Here is a 15,812-nt window from a genome sequence, read left to right on the forward strand (position 1 = left end):
CAGTACCCATCTTTGCAACACGGATCATTGTCTACACAGCTTTAGTCTTAAATCCAAACAGAAAAGGAACACAGATGGAAGGTAACTCTACAGCAGATGATATCTGGGACATGGTTGTAGTTCCCGACTGGAATAACTGTGGTGCAAGTTGAATATTTATAATGTGGAAGTTATTTGGGGGAGGGGGGGAATTGCTGGGTGGCGCTGTTGCACATAGTCTCACTCATCTTTTTTCATATCATGCGAGCAGTGTGCAGTCTTTGAAGAAATGCTGTATTGTTGGTTTGAGGGTGGGTTTGGTTTTTTTGTGGTGGATGGTGTAGCTTCTTTTTAGGGAGCTCTAGCAAACAGCAAGGGTTCGCTCTCTGCTTATTATCTCTACTAGAAGCAATTCCTGGTGCGGAGGTACTTCCTGGGGACTGGACACTGGTGGGTTTGGGCTGCAAACCATGCAAGTGAGGACTGGTGCTGTGCCATTTGTGACCACCTCAGTTCAAGGACTAGTGTCCACACTGTAAATAAACACCCCCCCCCCCCCCACACACACACACACACACACTCTTCTAACTATACATCAATGATTTCTCCTCCAACAGGGAAATGACCTGCAAGGCCCCAAAATCTTCCAACACTGGGCAGAGGGGTGATAATACTCTAGTCTTCATATGAGGACTGGGGGAACTCACACATTTCTGAACTTCACTACATTATTCTTACGATAATCTCCTTTCATGCAGGTCACCAGCTTCTTTTATCTTTACAGTCAGACTGGCAAAGTAAAGAAAAGCACTTGATACAAGACTTTTAAATACCTCTCCTCCCCCTCCTCGAGGTCTCCATTGATTACGTCAATTTTCATTGTCCAACTGAGCTGATAATGGAGAGGAAGGAAAAGGGATGAACTGTAACCTGTAGTTTGTTTGTTTGGAAACTTTATTAACAATCCACACATGGTTTTAAGACCAAAACAGTCTTTTATTGAGAGTGGGGGAGTGAAAATGAACCAATCTATGCAACCCTGCTAGCTCACGCCCATTTACAAGTCTGCTCTGAGCACTTTGGATCCAAATGCATTGCTCACGTACAGACCTCTGCTCCTGCAAGTTCTCGCACGGCGCAAGGCAGAGCACGCAAGGCTGTGGTTGTTGTGGAGGCCATTCCTGGGGGCACAGATAAGATCAAGCCAAAAATGTAGCGGTAATACATAGCGCGATGTTGGTGTTCCTATGTGTAATGGATCATCCTTAATCTCATTGAACCAGCAGGGGAGCATATCCTTCTCTTTCTATTCTTATGTTCCAATTTTTTTCCCACCCAAATGTTAGACAGCCCGATCTGTCTGGGGGTTGATTCCCTCTTGCCCTGCCCCTACATCCTTTTTGCTTCCTACTTAAATTCAGCTGAACTCTGATGAATAGAGCATGGGTTTCTTTGTTTTTTGTTTTTTGTTTTTTTTAATGGCCAGGTTGTAAACCCCTTGGTAAAAGATGAAGTTGTCCAGTAACTGCTAACAGGCCACTGCCTAAAGCAGTCTTACAGGGCCCTATTTTTGTGAGGCTCTTTTTATATGGTTGGCTTTTATACCTACCTAACTTTTAAGGGTTGCCCTGGTGTGTTCCTGTTTGGGCTAACCTAGCAGTTGATAGGTGTAATCAGGCGTGGACTCACCCCTGCGGCCCCCCCTGCTGGTTGTCTCGGAAATTAGCTCACCAGCTGTCGGAGCGCCCTCTGCAGGCCAGGTGTCCCGCCTGTCATTGGCCCCCCGTGTCCCTCCCGGACCCCGGTGCCCTTGGCTTGGGTGCTGCCCCCTGGCAGTACCCCACTCTCAATCTGGGTCTTCCCACCCAGGGGAACCTCCACCTCCATCCCAATGTCGCCTCAGTCGTGGCTACTGCCAGTCACCATTTAGCCCCCGTGCCCTGGGGCGGACTGCAGTCTATCAGCCATTCATCATTGGCAACAAGGGGTTTGGACTGGCTGCCTTTACCCACCCTCAGGTTGCCCCTGTGCAACCCCAATACCTATATGGGCCTAGGACCAGGCCCTGCAGCCTGGGGAGTTGCTGGCCTAGGGCTTCCCTGCCCCCAAGGCCTTTCCCCAGCCCTGCCTCACTCTAGGTTCCTGGTGAGTTCCCCAGCAGCCAGGCCTGTCTCTCTCTCTCTCTCTCTCTCTCTCCTGTCAGAGGGAGACTCCTCAGCTTCTGGCTACCCTGGCCTTCTTATAAGGCTGAGTGGCTCAGTTTGGGGCATGGCCTCAGCCGGGGTTTTGCCCCTTTACACAGCCCCAGCCCTCTGCAGGGCTTTTCCAACCCCTTCAGGGCCTGAGCGGGCGTTCACCCCGCTACAACAGGTTATTGGTGAAACAACCTCTGACAATGTTCTCTGTTCAGCAACAACAAATTCATGTTCTGCCCCTTGTAAAAAATGTGTGGTGAGTGTTGAGCATTGTTGGAACACGGCAGCAATAGAGTACAATGAGATTAGAGCAAATCCCTGCTGAAGATCCCTGAAGGCAGGAGCTGCTGTCATGTTACTTAATCCTGTGGCCTTTGGCTTGGCTGTAGAGACTTCATCTACTTTGTGGAGCCAATGGGGTTATGAGGCTACATAACCAGCTGCTTCTTTAGGCCCATGAATATGGATTTAGGACCAGAATTGCCAAAAGTTGTTCATGATTTTTGGGTGCCCAACTTTGAGATGCCTTTTAAAGGGGCTTGGCTGTTTGAGGGTGAGAGCTCAGCACTTTTGGAATATCCGTCCCCTTTAAAGTGTCCTAAGTTGGGCAGACAGTTACTTGGCTAATGCCTCGGCTGTTTGTAAACGTTGTCCTCCATCCTCTTCCCAGTGAGATTATGCAGCCTCGCCGACTGCAGTATTCGTGAGCACGTCCAGAAATGACCATGACTGCCCTCTAAGGTAGGGGAGCACCCAGGCTCATTAGGAACTGTGTGACCTGATCTCTTGTGAGGAGCTCTTCCAAGATCCCAAGCCTGTCTTCCTGTGAAGCGTAAGCCTCTTGTGGCAAGGTTAGAAAGAGAAGGCACCATGTGTGGCACTGTTGGCATTGGAAGGCTGGCGTGGAGCTTAGCAGATGACTGCAGTGCCAGCTCCTGTGCTTGCTTTGAGTTGATAGTCTGTAGGGCTTGCTCATAGTCTGAACCAATCGACACACATTCCGAAGGGGAAAATGGAAACCCCTCGATTCAGACAAATAACAAAGGCCCACGTGCTCCTGTACTGCGCTGAAGAGTGGAGGGGAACAAATTCAATAATGGCCAAACTCCATGGCTCCTTGAGAGCTAGGGATGTTCTCTCCATTTCTCCCCCCCCCTCCCACATCACCAGTCCGTCTATCTGTCATCAAGGAAAATGGTGGTAGTTTCTCCATTTCTGGAAGGCTTCAGATTAAGCCTGGATGCCTTTCTGGAACAGATGCTTTAGACACATCCAACTGTTGGGCTCTGTACTGGAGTAACTGGGTAAAATTATGTGGTCGGTGATACGCAGGTCCGTCTAGATAATGTAACGTTCCCTTCTGGCCTTAAACTCTATGAATCTCTCTAGGTATCTCTGTGGCCCCATCACCATGAGACTCCAAGCCCACAAATCTCCGGCAGCTGCACAGAGGACCCATGCTGTGTGCTTTCATGTAGCCCATCATCCTCGGCCATGGAAACCTGTCCGGTCCGTAGTTGTGAACCAGCTGCACCTTGTGTCCCCACAAATGGGAATCCTAGAGCACATTGTCCCAGCTGGACAAGCCCCCAGGGATTTGTAGGTGGTGTAAGTGCTGTGTATTGTTAGCTTGTAGCACTTGGCACCCCAGCACAATAAACCAAAGGGGCAAAGTCATTAAAAAGTGTAACAAGTTTACCTCCCTTTTGTTGTGTATTAAATACAACAAATTATCCCATTCAGAATAAAAAGGCATGTTACCACGGTAAATATCTAGGGTGGGTAGGATGCTGCGCTTTTGGCCTCCGTGGGATAGAGGAGCGTTGTTTGCAGCCCATGAAATGGGGCTTGAAGTGAGGGGAACTGTCCCATGACAACCCCGCACACAAAAGAAGCCAGGATCCGATTTAGCACGAGGAAGGGGGAAGCGCATGCCATCGTGCCTACTGACACATTCTAGCCCAAAGCGGAAGCTGGGGGAAACGGTCCAGGCCCCAGCTGGCTAGCACGTAGACAGGATGTGCTAGCCAGGGGTTCCAGCTGCTCCTCTGAGCCCACTGCCATGTGCTCTCTGCCCTGCTCTTTTCCCCAGCTCATTGAACCCTCATATGGTTTCAACCTCTATGCTTCCTCCCCGCTCCTCCATGCTCCTATCCAGGGCAGGATATTACGCCAGCTGTTTACTAGGGGCATCTGTCCTCGCCCAGTGTTTCTAGCCCATCCAGGGCTGGCTGCCTTCTCCTAGCAGGCATAATGGCTATGTTACACCTGAGTAAATAAAGAGCAAAGAGAGGAACGTGCTGATCAAGAGATTTGCCAGAGACGCCATGAGCAGATTTATGCGTTCGGAACATAGGGTCTTTTATGTTTGGGTTGCAGTTAACCAGCCTGTTAAGAGAAACAAACAAAAATATCCTCTAAAGTTTAGCAGAAAACCAAGGGTTTATTCTGCAGGCAACACTGAGGTCTTGTTGTCTGGCTGAGAGACCCACTCAGTTATCCAGTTTCTTAAGCAACATTATTAACCCTGGGACTGAGCCCCTACAGATACAGTAACTGTGCGTGCAGCATACATAAAATGTCTGACCACTGGTGTTGATGTGTGTGGTATATTGAAAACCGTGTTAATTAAAATTGTGATCTATCACTTTAAATTCTCAGAGGTTTTCCTGGTCCTGCTTGCAGGCATGGGGCTCTATAGGGAAGTGTCACGTGCCAGTACTGTCTGTGTCACTTTACAGCCAACTAGGCTAGAGTAAGGTGGAGTGAGTTGTGCCTCTGTTAAGGAGCAGCCTGCTTTGTCTCTCTCTGTTTTGGGGATTCTTGTATCTTATCATTCTAAGAAATAAAGTAGTGTTACGCTGCAGCCTTCCAGTCATTATTTAACTTAACAATATAGAGCCTGTTGGGGTTTTTTTCCAGAGGCACTGGTGACGTGAGTGCTTCTTAAAATCAGGTCCATGCTCAGATTAAGACTGTCCCCTTTTGTATTAAAGCAGAAACTTGACCTAAAAGAACTCAGTCAAGGAACCTTTTGCTTTTTTCCTGGGATAGGGAGACAGGAGATCTCTCTCTTCCCCCTGAGGTGACTTGCAGTGACTTGCAGACCAGCCTTCTTTAGGAAACAGGTTTAAAATTTTGGGCCTGACTTGACTAGCATGGACAGCAACCCCATTCATTTCCACTTAAAAATGTACACCTATGCAGATCAACTCAGTCCCATGGGGGGGGGGGCGCGGCTGTAGCAGGAGCCCAGGTACATTTGGTAGCAGGGGTGTAGCCATGTGTTCTGGCTAGGGAGCCCAGCACCTCTCTTCCCTGACGCTCTGGGCAGGCACAGATGAGACACTGGAGCAGGGAAGTCAGGGGAGCTTAGGAGCATTTCTCTGCTGAGATTTTGGCATGTGTATATGAGCTGGCTGGAAATTTTGCCTGAAATTTGGCTTCTACACAAATACATACGGTAAATGAGCCCAGTTCCTCCATCCGTGGAATGTTTCTCTACCAGGGGTCCAAACTCGGAGAGCCAGTGAGCTTCTCCCAAAGGGGCCTCCCTGACTAGAAGGGCCACAAAAGTGGATGCACTAGTGTGTTTATGGCCCTGTTGCACCACAGCATGTAGGGGGCTTTCATCAAGGCAGGGGCGCTGGAACAATTTGCATAGTGGGGTGCTGAGAGCCATTGAACCAAACTGTAAACCTTATATATGATGGAAACCACTTCAAGCCAGGGGAATGCGGCAGCACCCCCAGCACTCCTAGTTCTAGCCCTTAGTGTGCCAAGTCTGCTCCTCTGCTGCCTCTCCCCACGCCTGGCCCTAGGGGAGCTCTGCTACACAACACTGGTGTAGGAGCCAGCCAGACCACACATCAGCACAGCAATTAGAAGTACCCAGCAGCAGCTGGGTTTTGGCCAGCCCTGAGAATTGGGGTGCAATTATTCTCCCCCAGCCAGCATGTGTTCCACAAAGTACACCGATTGATGCGTGAACCATCAGGTCAAGGGAAATCCAATCCTCCTCTTAGGAATAGATGCATTTACCAAGCTGCCTTGGGTAACTGACTCACAAGAAGGCAAGGCTGTTTTGAATTTGAAAGGTAATAAACAACAAGTGAGCAAAAAACCCCCAGCTCCGTTGTTTATCATTTCTCTTGCATTGCTGCTTTAGAATTTTCCAGCCTCCCTTAACCCCCCTCCCCACGCCCCCCCGGCTAGGTGGTCCCCAGACAATCCACACAACGCTCGCCCCAGTCTTAATGCCGAACTGGAGCATTGAAAATGTGATTGCAGCGCTGGGGGGGGGAGAACCTCTCTTATTTTGATAAGACCTTTAGCTTTCTGGTATGAAACAAAAGGCGAACAGCTGTGATATTACAGTGCTAAACAGGTTGAAATGTTGGCCACCCCAAGCCAAATATGTCTTTTAATGTTAACCACTGTGTTCCCACCAATTTCCAGTAATCTTTGAAATAAGAGCCCAGAGACCCTAATGGGCAACGGCTGTGCAATAGGGAAATCTGATGACTGCGTTACCCACAATGCTGCTGTGAAAGACAAACTACATATTTCTGCCTGCAAGGCCTTTTGGCATCAGAAGGGAGCTATGCAGCAAACCCAAGCAGTGTAGTCAAAGGGTTATTATGACTGACGCCGCGTAGCTGGCTCAAGATGCTGCTTTGCTAATTATTTCAATTGTTTTAGGATTCTACAGAACACAAACCTTGAAAGCAATATTTGTTTTGTGTGCTCGGCAATGCCAAGAGGCTCTTCCATCTCCCATAGTTTGGTGGAGGAGAGATTCTGGCTCAGGAATATGAGGGCGGGGAGGGTTTACAATGTTTAGATCCAGATCCAAACTGCCCCGAAGTCCGGAGGGGTTCAGAAGTGGGTTTTTGGCTCAATCGGGTATTGAGAAAGGGAGCCATCTGCAAAGTCCAGATCTGGATTCAGATCAGGTTCTAAATTATGCAAGTGTTTGGATCCAGGATTTTGGTTTGGGGGCCAATCATTTTTTTTTTTTAAGCTACTTCTAGATTAATGCCATATTTCTCTCTGATGACAACTAACCATAAATTATGCAAAAGCTGCTCCATCTATCCCAGTTGAGCTGACATGCTGCTGGAGAGGCGTGATCCTGAAGGACTTAATTAATGGCATGAGGCAATGTGGTGGGCACTCTGTGTAAGTGGCTTGTTAATTAATAACACTTCTGGAGCAACTCCCTTTATCGCAAAGTATCTTACAAATCTGAATGGCTCGAACCTCTCAAAATCCCAGGGAGGGAAGGAAACCCACTAAACAGATTAGCAACCTCAGGCCAGGTGTACACTAGAAAAGCTTTGGAGATGCAGCTTTTGCCACGAGAGCGATTATCTGTTTGAGAAGCAAAATAAGCTATACTTGCAAGAGTGTCTAACTGCATCTATGTTAGGGCTTTTGCTGGTACACAAATATCGCAAAAAATCACATCCCAAACCAACAGCAGAAGTTCCTCGTATAGGTCTGACCTTAGTCGCAGAGAGGTCAAGTGAATTCTCTGAGGTCATAGAAGCCAGCTCTACACTACAGACGTCTGCTGGAGTAGCTGTGTGCAGCTGGCAGTGAAGAGACATCATTGCTGACTGACCAAACATAGCTGTGCTGGCCAAAGCCCCTAGTGTAGACGCAATTATACTGACAAGACTCGCGCACTTCTGCCGGTAGAGTTTGTTTCCCTTTCTGGGCTGGAGAAAGCTGCACTAGCAAAAGCCAGGCTTTATTGGTATACGCTGCGTCCACACCAGGAGGACTCTGCTGGTACCGTCCGTTGGTAAAGCTATACTGGCCAAATGTAGACCTGGCTATAGCCTGTCAGTGGCAGATCTGGGAATAGAACACAGGAGACCTGGCTCTCCGTTCCCTGTTGTCCCACTAATTGCCCCTTGGAGGCCAGCGTTCTTCTCCTGACCAGAAATGAATACACCGTACCATCCAGCAAGAAAGTGGATTTCGATCAGGGCCATACTAAACAAAGCCTTTTGACAGCAAGGGAATGCTGTCCAATGACTTCAGTGGGCTTTAGATCAGGCCCCAAAAGCTGCAGGTTTCCTCTTACCCATCCACCATGCTCTGAGAGGGTTCACTGACCAACTCCTCCCACCCCCACCTAAAAAAGCTGAAGTGTTGGTCAGGGTTCAGTTAATTTAAAGGCTAAATATCCCTCCCCTCAGACGAATGAGAACTGGCATGTCTGAATGCTAAGCCATCAAACACACATTGCTGGCAAGGCCCCTGAAAGCACTGAAATCCTACAGTAGCCTTCAGCCATTAACATGCCCAGTGTCATCCAGCCCCCTGAAATGTCAAGTTATCTGTTAACGTTTGCTAGACTCATGGTATTTTTAAAAGCGGACACCTGTCCTCAAGCCTGGAGCTGTTCTGCTCCTGGGTTGCAGCAGGGCTGGGAGGGCTCGGAGGAGCATGTCTCCTATTTCTTCAGGCTGTAGCTGCCCCACACTATGCTGCTATGACCATAAAATGTTACTGAAGTGCTTCCTTCTCTCTGACGGTGCTCATTTAGGAGATGCAGCATGGTCCCCTGGATACAGCACTGTACGGGGAGATGTGGGCCTTATTCCCAGCTCTGCGGCTGGCCTGCTGGGTTGTCTAGGGCAAATCACGTCCCCCCTCTGTGCCTCAGTTTCCCTCCCTTTGTTTAGACTGTCAGCTCTTCAGGGCAGGGACTGACTCTTGCTGCGGGTGTACAGTGCCCAGCACAATGGGGCCCTGAAAGTGGTTGGGGCCTCATGCTCTAGCCTGATGATAATGTTCCATTGCTAACTCCCCTTCTTTGTCACGTGCAGGCTTAAACTTCATTCCAATCTCTTTGAAGTTAAAATGGCTATTTAGCACATCACTGTACAGCAGTTCCTCTAGAGACCGCTCTTCTCAGCTGTCCTCCCATCTCTGCACTTATTGCAAACCCCCTGCAGCAATCGCCCCAAACACTGCGGAATTGTTACCATAAACCATAGTGTATTGGACCATTACACTAGTGTTACCAAATAGCATCTCCTGCTCTGCCCTATTGCCAGAGATCGTCTCCATCAACCAACTAGTTCTCATCAGGCCCTCATCAGGTGGCTTAAGACTTGTATTTATATCTACCATGCTATCCAGATGTGCATGATGGCAAATGTCCAGCTTCTAATGGCCCCATTTAGTCCCATGATCTCAAAGCATTTTACTCATTCTTCACAACCTCCCCAGTATGAGGCTGGTTAGTATCATTGGCCACAGATTACAGAAGGGAAAACTGAGGCACAAAGAGGTTAAGGGATTTGCACAAAGTGACCCAGGAAGTCTGTAGCCAAGCCTGGTACAGAATCCTGATCTGCTGCCGCTCAGCTCTGTGCCGGTTATCCTTCCCCCTGCGAAACACTGTGAGCTCGAAGCTGGAGATCTGCAGGTTAGCTGCCGAAATGCAGGGCAGCCGTTGGTATCTGCAAAAGTCCCAGTGACAGGCATAGGAGATGGGCGGAGCTGCCGCAGTCCAGAAGTTGGGGTACGTTGCAGACAGGGGTGCTCTGACTCTGACTCCGTTCCGCATTCCCCATGGCAGCAGCTCACCTGCAAAATCCTCCTGTTGGGTTTTTTAATCCTCCTTTTTTTTTTTTTTTTTTTTTTTTTTTATAGGGTGCGTTGTTTCTAAAAAGCCTATCTTAAACATGGAAGGGCATTGTCTTGTTTCTGCTGGCTGAACAGGTCCAGTTAAAGTGGAGCGAGCATAAAATGTGTCCCACTGCCTGCCCACCGATGGGAGGTGGGAGAACAGTGCTCATTTCTGTTTATACAGAGGGGTTTGAGAGGTTGGGCACAGAGCTGGAGCCAACACAAACAGGGGCCTGTTTTTGGTTTGCCATCTGACCCTAGCCAGCTCCGAGCACCCCTGTCTGCAATCTCAGCCTAAATTAAACCTACATGCCATCAGCAGGATTGTTTCTTGTCCCCACAATTAAAGCTTTTCCATGTGTGTAGCCAGGGATTTATTATGTACCTTTAAATGTCTGCAATTGTGGCAGCGTGATACTGCTGAGGCTCATTAAACCATGGAGCATGCATGGCCCTTACACCCTAGGCCATATGGACCCAGCGGTACAATCAAAGGGGAAGTGCCCGGTCCGTGACAAGCTCCCTGCACTGTGATGTTTTGGTTGCTGTCCTTTAGCAGAACAAAGATCTCAGTGTGCATTTTGTTTCCTTCGTTCTGTTAAATTCTTGGCCACACTAGTCTTCAGTCCACTTCTTTTGTGTAGCTGATTCACTCGGTAGAAATAGCTTTGGAAACAAAGCAGCATTAAGTAGCTGGGAAGAAACACTACTGTCCGATTTGCACTCTGATCACTTTCTTTTGAATCTGAAAGAAGACAAAGACTTCATGGTCCAGGGCCTGTCAACTCTTTCTTTGAAAAATAGCTGCTTTCCCTCTGAAGTTTAAAAAGCGAGGGGTCATTTTATAAGCAGGCATGCTGAAATCTGAAATTAATTACTGCTAATTAGTCTAATGCTGCTTTTGGCCAACAGTTTGCTGGGAGGGCCAAGAAAGAGCAGCGCACCTCCTGATTGCAAATGTGAAAATGCCTAAGTCGTTGCTGTCACTTTCAGAGCGGTGTCATTAGCTAGATAGTGTCTCGAACCGGAAACTTAGTTAGAATCCCATCCACACCCAGACTCCGTGTCCTCTGATAGGTCCCTCCTGGGCCAGCCAGTGCCTCACATCTCCTAGGGTGGGGGAGGAGCTGTCTTTCTGTGTGTCTCGTACGGGACTGAGCACATCAACCGTGCTTAACTAGGAAGAGTAACATCACGTATTGTTTATCTGTATTGTAGTAGCGGCTAGAGGCCCCAATCATGGATCCGTGTCCTGATGTACAAACACATAATGAAAAGATCGTCCTTGCCCCAAAGAGCTTATTAGCTAAAAACAAAAGTGTGCCCTCTGCTTGGACTCAGATGCTCTGTCCTGGAGGTTTAAAAAGTGGCTTAGTTAAAATAAAAATCACTCATTTACTTCATTTATTTATTTTAACAAACCCATATGAACTCTCGGAGCAACTGGAGTCTCCCTGGAACATCACTAATGAGCCTGAATCTGTTAGCATACTTCTGTGTCTCGTACTGTGCTCCCCAGCCATCCCCACTGTATGCCAGGTGCCGCTACCATGGCAAATGACACAGACTCCAAATAAAAGCTCTGGAGAGTTGAACGATCTCCAGCTCATTAATGGAGAAGTAACTCCAAACATAATTTCAGCTGCGTCCTGCCCTTGTTTGTTTGTCTGCTGGGTGGTGTCCCCCTCTGCCAGGAGTTCTCTGGGTGGGTGTGGTATGTTCGTGTCCGGGCAGGTCTGTCCATTGGGGTGAACACTTCACACGCCAAGCCAAACGTTCGGGGTGTGAAATAAACAGCTCAGAGAGATTTTGGAAATTCTGTTTTCATTCCAGGACACGTAAGAGGCAATTTTGGTTCAAGTAACAGCCTCACACCCTGCTAGTCACCTAGCTTAAATTTTTGCAACTTACTTGTTAAGCCTTAGACTTTATTTTGTCTGTTAGATCTATGATCCTTTGCACCAAGAAACACCCCAGCCATCCAGCCTCTCTGCATGCAAAACTCTCCTTTAATTTCATAGACAGTAGAAGATGCCAGGCTTTAAGCCCCTGCACAGAGATGCAGGGCTGTTCTGTGGACTTGCCCTGGCAACCAGACCTGATGGGTCTCATTAGCTTCCACTTGGGAGTGTAAAAAGAAAATGCCCCAATTTTCAAAACTGTTCACTAAGCTTGGGTGCCTCCGTTCCCAAATTTTCAGCTCTAGACCTCAAGGGCCTGATTTCCAGAGGTGCTGAGCACTGGTCTGCAGATCCATTGGTTAGTCCCACTTGCCCAGGGGAGCAGTGACTGCTGCCCCCTCAGAGAGCCTGATAGGCTCCCAGAATGCATTGCTCCCAGCTCAGCTACTCCTTGTTTGGGGGGCGGGGGGTGAGGAAGATTGCAGAGACATGTTGAGGGTGAGCACTGGATCAGAGCTGAAGGCTGTTCTGCAGCCCCAAGAAGGCTGTGCTTTATCCAGGGTTTTAGCTGAATAGCTCCCACTGAAGTAGCTGGGAAGCTGTAGCAGATACACTAACCTCTGTGTGGCCTAGCCACCACTGGAGAGGGGCGGAGCGCCACACTCTACACTAGAACTGCCAAACACACTCTTTGATTTGTGTCAAACCCACAAATAACATGTTTTCGCCTCCCCCCCACATCAGTAGAAGAATGGAAATGGGGGGAGGGATGAGGGTTAAAAACAAAATTTCACAAAAATCTGTGAATAAATGAAAAATTATTCCTCTAAGAAACCTGTGGAATGAGAGTGATTTTTATTCCCCCCCCCCCCAAAAAAAACTCTTTTGACCAGCTGCTATTAGCAGCACTAGCTGGTCTGCACAAGTGCTGTGAAATGGGTACAAATTGCAGTTGTGTAGGCAAGATACATGATGCTGGTAGAGAAGGCAGGCAATTTCCAATCCCAAAATGTTCACTGGTTGTGAGCAGGTGCTTTGGAAATGCTGATAGACTCGTGTTAATTTCATCTCCGTCCAAAATTGGTAGAACAACAATGGACCCGCCTGGCCTGTTCTTTGAATTCGGTGGGAGTTACAGGCACTGAGTATCCATGAGGATTGGGCATGTTTAATGCTCACTAAATAGAAGAAGACAAATTTGAATGCGGGGAGGGGGGAGAATTTCAAAAGTAAAAGAAATAAAAGTTCTGTGCAGCACATCACGTGTCTAGTCATCTGCCTTGACGCGTGATTGTAGTGGTTCCACTGGATTCTACAGATCTAGATTCACGCCACATATTTTCAGTAAGAAATGGGGGCAGTTTTATATTGTCTCTCCCATGCACGTTTGTGCTTTGATGTGGAATATATTTGATCAAATATATGACGGCTCTGGGGAAATCCATTTTCTATATACGTGGCACTTCTTGCAGCTGGTAACTGCGGTGCTGCGACTAGTCTGGAACACATTCCAGTTTGATGTGTATACGGTACAATGAAAGGTGGCTTATTACTTAAAGATCCACTCCCCTAGATCCGATCTGCAGCATTCAGAAGAATATAATGGTAGGATTAATCCTGGTTTGCATTAGTTTCCATCACCCTTAAGCATTTCTTTTATTCTCGCCTTGTAGCCTATTTTCAAATGGAACATTTTAATTAGAAACAAACCCTGCCGTATTGTAAATAGTAAACTTGCAATTTGACAATGGGAGAAGAGTCTGAAAAGTGCAGATCATTCGTGGATCTGATGTTTGCTGGGGACAATACAGGTCAACAGGTACTGTGTGTTGGTACAATGCCCACACATCTATGTCTAAAGTCTTTACCATCGTTTCAAGGCCAGAAGAGACCGCTGTGCTCATTTAGGCTGACCGCCTGTCTAACACAGGCCACAGAACTTCCCTGAAATAATTCCTATGTGAGCTAGAGCATAGTTTTTAAAAGCACCTCCAGTCTTGATTTAAAAACTATGATGACAGGGTCCTGCCCCCAGGCAAAACATGTGGACACCATGCAATACTTTGACTTGTATCTTGCAGCGTCAGCTACTGTACATGCATAATACTGGTGGCTGAGTTTATAAGCTGTAGGTGAACGTCACTCAAGTGACGAAGAATAGAATCACTATTAAAACCTACAATTGAGGGACCAGACTTAAGGCCCAGTCCAATTGCCAATGAAGGGTGATAGGAGTCTTTTCACTGCCATCAGTGGGAGCTAGATTGGTCAGTATGCGGGGGACGTGGGACAAGGGGATTAATTTCAAAGACCTAGTATGAATGGCTACCCAACCAGGTGGTGCCTGTTCTAAGAGGCTTTCTCAGCCACCCGCGGTTACGCGTGGGCAATACAGCGTCCAGCGAAGCTAGCACTGAAACGCCAGCCAGTTGATAACAAAGGGAAGAGTGGGCTGGCTGAGTCTGCGAGGTGTTCCCACCCACCGTTCCCCTGCTGCTCTGAACATTGGAAACACATTGGGTGTTATGGTTCAGTGGAAGTTCAGGGGCGGAATCCACGTGAGGGCAAAGCAAGCACTTCCCCTTGTGAAATGGTTACTGACAGGCCGCCTGATACTCCAAGCCCTTGGTGGGTAATTGGCATATCAAATCCATTTCCTCCTGCTTCCTTCTGCGTTGCATCAACAGCATTGATCCCGCATGGCAATAACGTGGCCCGAGACAGCGGGATGGAACTACTTAGACGCTTAAAAACAGTGTCTTAGAAGAACTTGCCTGCTTCCAGCTCTTTCCTCCCCTGATCAGACCTGCCCAAGCATTTGCTTTATTGCTTCGCAGCAGCTGGTGCCGTGAGTAGGGGCTGAGCTGGAACAGCGGAGATGCTCTAGGCTGGCCTGGAGCTCTGAGCCTGGAAGGCCACAGGGGCTGTAGCTGTACCCTGAGATGCATTGCCTGTGTAGGTGCCCGTGGGTGGAACAGTACAGGAACCGGCAGCACTGTGCTGCATTAGCAGAGTTGCGTGGGCATGCCAGCGGTGGCACGTCCCTGGAGGCTGTGGCTCCGGTTTGCAGCGCATTGGCTGAGTGGTGTTCAGGGCCATTGGAATATCAGGGCTGTTTCAGATCACTAGCAGAGCTGCCCTTGGCAAGTCGCTGGGGAGCCAGTACAGCTCTTAGATGCACTTTATGTTACCCTAGCCAGTGCTGTGTGAGGTCCTTTACTTTTTAGTGCCCCCATCCTATACTCCTCCCTTTCCCCTTCACTCTCTTCTGTTCTCCACTTTCTGTCCTCCATGTTTACTGCATCTCATCTGCCCCCTCTCACCTTCCGTCTAGTACCTGTGCTTTGATAGGTGTGGTGTATTGAGGACTGTGCTGAAATCCCAAGTTACCACTTTCAGTCCTGTCCGGCTAGGGGGAATCTGTCGGGAAGCATGTGATCAGAGATGGTCTGGAAAGAAGCTGCCTAGAACAAAGAGGGGTGAGTTGTGCCTCTCTGCCTTAGGAAGCAGCCTGCTTTGTCACTCTCAGTTTTGGGGTTCTTGTGTGTTTATCGTTCTGAATTCCAAGAAATACAGTAATTACGTTCTTAGGGCCGACTCTGTGGGTGCTCTGTGCACCCACCAGCAGCCCCCCTATCAGAACCTCCCCCTCACCCCAGTGCCTCCTACCCACCGGTGGGCACCACAGATCAGTGCCTCCCAGTGCCTACCACGGATCAGCTGTTTTGGGGAGGGATGAGGGGAGTGGGGGGAGGATGCAGCGTGCTCAGGGGAGGGATCGGAACTGGGCGGGGCGGGAAGAAGCAGGGTGGGGTGGGGCCTTGGGGGAAAGGGTGGAGTGGGGCAGGGCCTGGGCGGAGCCAGGGGGAGCACCCTCCAGCCAGGGCTGGCTCCAGGGTTTTTGCCACCCCAAGCGGCGGGGGGGGGGGGGGGGGGGGAAGCCACGATCGGCAGCAGCTCCACCGCGCCGCTTTCTTCTTCGGCGGCAATTCGGCTGCCCCTTCCCCTTGGCCGCCCCAAGCACCTGCTTGCTGGGCTGGTGCCTGGAGCCAGCCCTGCCTCTGGCAGATTTAAAAACTCGGTGCCT

The sequence above is a fragment of the Emys orbicularis genome, chromosome 16 (assembly GCF_028017835.1).
Source record: "Emys orbicularis isolate rEmyOrb1 chromosome 16, rEmyOrb1.hap1, whole genome shotgun sequence".
Lineage (NCBI taxonomy): Eukaryota > Metazoa > Chordata > Testudines > Emydidae > Emys > Emys orbicularis.